Raw genomic sequence first — 4,882 nt, 5'->3', positions numbered from 1 at the left:
AAATGTACACGTTTTTTCCGGAGTGCTGTGGTGACGCATCGGCTTATAAAGAGAAAAAAAAACTATAAATAATGCACGAGTCCAAAGTACCTGGAAATACTCTTTATTCAGTTAATGGCCGTATTTTAGAAAGTTACGTATTTAATACTTTGGCCAGAAAACGTATCCTTCGATCATCAATCGATTTAAATGGCCCTCATCTTTGAAAAAAATCTCAAACCTGGGACCTTGCGAAGTGCCAGATTAATTTGAGAGATTTTTTGCCAAGACCTGGGTTATTTAAAACCATATTTCAAAGACGAGTTTTCTGGCCAAAGTTTTAAATACTTGGCTTTCCAGAATACGTCAGTTAACTGGTTATATTATGTTCCCTTCTTGTCAATCTGGCATCAAATCGGAATGAAGTAGACGAAAAAAACAATACGCTTCAACAGTCATGAGGTCACTTCCCTCGTGATGACGCATGGTAACTTAGCTACTGGTTCTTAACTATCAGAACAATGGCGGACGCCTTTATGACATATTTATCCGACGAGCATAAACGTGTATCCCGAGGGAAAAAAACATTATAAATCGGATCCTGTTTTGACTTTTACACATTCTGATCACAAGACATATGAAAAGTTCTATCCAGCATGAAGAATAAAAAGTACCGATTTTCTTTGTTTAGAACCACGCTGCTCGCCGTTGCTGGGCGACATGACATCAAACTATTGAAGGCCATGAAGCCAGAGTTTATCCCGGTGTCTATAGCGTGAAACGGTCACTGTAATGTAATAGGTAATGCAATAACTAATTTAAATAGCGCGCAGAACCCACGAAGTGCTCAAAGGCGCTAAATATATAAAGACAATAGACAACACACACAAAAAAACAACAACAAAAATTTTTAAAATTGAGCTTTATATAGCGCAATATCCACTAAATGTGCTCAAAGCGCTTTACAAGGGGTCCCTGGTCAGCAGCAACATTTAACATGTAGGACGGGACATGACGCCTGTTAGGCGATATTACAATTTTTCGGGCAAAGACAACGCTGTTTAACGGCCAGGTACTCATTTTACAACTGAGTACGGTGAGAAAATGTGAGTAAAGAGCCTTTTCCAAGGACTCAACTATGCGCCGAACGCGAGGCTCGAACCCAGGACCTTCCGATCCGAAAGCGAGTGTCATACCACTAGACCACATAGCCGCACAAAGCAAATACTAATACGACTCAAAGCCTACCTGAATATGAATATTTTCATGTTTCATAAGTTTGTGCGGCTATGTGGTCTTGTGGTGTGACAATCGCTTTCGGATGGGAAGATCCTGGGTTCGAACCCGGATCCTTCCCGGTCACAGTGCAATACATTAATCACTGGGCCACTTCGACCCCTAGTTAACATATGGGAGCATTAACCAGTCTTTCATTTTGAGATTTTGAATACAATTTAATAGCAATTGTTTGCTACGCTTTGTATAGATTGATAATCGATCGCAAGGTACTTTCCGCTAGGTTGAACAGACCCAGCTAGCCAATCACTGTACGGTAGACTGGGCTGGGGGGGGGGAGTATCTAAAAATTTCGGCTTCATCCATGATTTTATGTGTGAAGTGACTGATACTCTAAAAACTGACCTATCGGGACTCCCAAAATGATCAGAATTAGAAATTAAAGTTTATTATCTACCAGAAAGTGATTGGGAAGCTGGGTCTGTAAAATCTAGGGAAAAGTACTTTAAGATAGACTAGAGTCTTATCCAATGGGAAGCAAGCAATTGTTATTCTCCGTTTCACGCTATAGAAATCGGTATTAACTATAAACTAAGGCTCCATGGGCCCAATGGCTCTGAAGGACTACTTTTTAAAAGTTTAAAATAGAAAAAAATCACCCCCACAATGGAGCCGTTTGTTTCAATTAGGATTTTATAGGTTAACCTTTCAACTCTGCAGCAAGCATTCGGTTCATCCTGATATGGTACCGTTCTGAGGTGATTGGTCACATATACAGTTTACCGTGTATTGTAAATAGATCGTAAATTGCCGGGGTTTCACTCCACTTATAAGCTTGAGTAAAGTTTCGGTGTGTTAAAAGTAATTATAGAAGTCATAAAAGAACATTGTCCGGGGTTATTCCTGAGGAAAAGCGGAGACGAATTAAGCAGGAGATGTTTAACTTTTTTTTTTTTAATTGAGCTTTTATATCGAGCAATATCCACTAAACGTGCTCAAAGCGCTTTACAAGGGGTCTTTGGCCAACAGCAACACGTAACATAAAAAAACGAGACATAACGCCTGTTAGGCGATAATGTATTTTATTTCCGATCAGGTACTCATTTTATACCTGAGTATGGTGCGAGACTGTGAGTAAAGAGTCTTTTCCAAGGACTCAACTATGCGTCGAAGGGGCTCGTACCCAGGACCTTCCGATCCTAGAGCGAGTGTCATACCGCTAGACCACATACCCGCATGTTATGGATGTTATCCTTCTTTAGGATAACAAAAAAAAAAGAGATGTGTTTTAATTTTGAACTTTAAGGTAATGACAGTGTTGTGATAATTCGATATCTTTTTCCTATCATCAATACTTTTAGTAATGGCACTTTGGCGATAAATTATTATCCTTCCCCTCATCAAGACTTTGAGGTAATGGCACTATGGTGGTAAATTAACAGTTGTCACTCGTCGAGAGTGGGGAAATGACAGTGTGTTGGTAATTTTTTTTTTTACCGTCATCAAGATTTGGGGTAATGATACTGTAGTGGTAAATTAATATTTTTCCGTCGTCAAGACTTTGGGGTAATGACACTGTGGTGGTAAAATAATTTATATTTTTTTCCGTCGTCAAGACTTTGGGGTAATGACACTGTGGTGGTAAAATAATTTATATTTTTTTCCGTCGTCAAGACTTTGGGGTAATGACACTGTGGTGGTAAAATAATTAATATATTTTCCGTCGTCAAGGCTTTGGGGTAATGACCACCGCTCAATGCGGTACAAATTTGATTCCTTGAAAAAGTATCTTTATTGACACACTTTTGGCACGACAATTTATGATCTTCAATGTGCACCTAAAAATACTTTCGGACATTTCATTCTTGTTAAATCTAGTGTGATAAGTAATCCGTGTTATGCAATATTTAACTATAGGTCTACTGTTTTCATTTGTTGAAGTGTGGGCCCTACTCTAAATATGTAAATCATATGTGATTATTTTTTTTCTGAATATAATGTCTAACAGACAACTAAAAAAATGTGAGCAGTCTAGCTGATTAACACATTGACATTACTGCTGTAATCTGTAAAAACACATTTTATTCAAATTTTGGCCAGAAAACTCATCCTTCAAATTCAATATCGATCAATTTAAATGACCCTCATTTTTCCAAAAAAAAAAAAAATTAATAAACTCTCAAACCTGGGACTAAGGAAGTCCCAGGTTTGAGCGGGGTTTTTTTAAAAGAGAGTCATTTGAATCGATTATTTTTTGAACCACAAAGAGATTTCGGGACAAATTTTAAAACGTGTTTTTTCCTGAATTTGACGGATTAGTTGTTTTGACATTTGACTCCCACGGTACTCGACTGGCTAGCATGTATAATGTCAATATATTATATTATATTGTGATATTATTATACCTAGTCTACGCCCGTCACAGAATAGATAATTATAAACAACTAACCATCAACGCTCATTAATAATGTATTGCTCCATCCATCTCAGATATTATGCAACTGGTCTTATCAATCTGGGATAGAGTCCTAATGAAATAGATGGAAAAAAATAAGCTCCAAATCAGAACGTGTTTGTGTGTAAGATATTTAATCATTTGAAAAAACGATATTTAGGTACCGAGGTTCCAAATCAGAACTTGGTTATATATTAGATATTTAATAATTTGAAAAAACGATATTTAGGTACCGAGGTTCCAAATCAGAACTTGGTTATATATTAGATATTTAATCATTTGAAAAAACGATATTTAGGTACCGAGGTTCCAAATCAGAACGTGTTTTTGTGATAAATATTTGATAATTTGAAACTACGATATATGCCGAAAATTGTCAGATTAACTATGAATGTTGTTTCTATAATTTTGAAAAATGGTATCTATGTGTGAAACTTATACAGATCATTTAAAGGTATTTCAAGCTTACAAGCGCTTAAACAATACGATAAGACAAAAAGTAGGAAACTTAAGGCTTTTTAAAAGTTTATGAAACAATTACCTCTTTTCTCAATGAAGGATTTTTTTAAATCTCAAAAGTTATCATTTCAGCTTACACATTCTATTCATGTTCTAATCAAGTCCAACCCTACATAAACCTGTTTTAGACGATTAGTCACATATAAATAACTAACCATCATCACACATTCATGTATTGCTACATACTTCGCAGAAAGATGTGGGACCCACCAGCTCAAATTGGTATGAAGTCGGAGTGAAGCACGACGTGATGAAAATTGAAGTAAACGTTAAAATAATCAAAAATATGAACTTTAAAAAGTAATACCCCTCCTCAATAAAACATAAAAACGTCGACCAGGTTTTATAATTTGTACTATAAATTAAATGAACTTATTACTATCTAAATCACCCTGATGTCACTACCCTTTGGAGGAGATGGATCATATATATATATATATATATATATATATATAATATATATATATATATATATATATATATATATATATATATAATCTAACATACACAAACACACATATATATATATATATACATATATATATATATGTGTGTGTGTGTGTGTGGGTGGGTGGGTGCGTATGTGTGGATGTGTGTGTAAACCACTATACCTAATTGTTGATGTCGGCGGAAACACATGACCAAGTCATTATTCTGGTGTGTCTACTCGATCTGATGGTCTAGAAGTACTTA

The sequence above is a fragment of the Berghia stephanieae genome, chromosome 1, assembly GCF_034508935.2.
Source record: "Berghia stephanieae isolate SIO BIC M18660-M18661 chromosome 1, UCSD_Bste_1.3, whole genome shotgun sequence".
In the NCBI taxonomy this organism is placed as follows: domain Eukaryota; kingdom Metazoa; phylum Mollusca; class Gastropoda; order Nudibranchia; family Aeolidiidae; genus Berghia; species Berghia stephanieae.
This window is presented reverse-complemented; position numbering follows the sequence as displayed.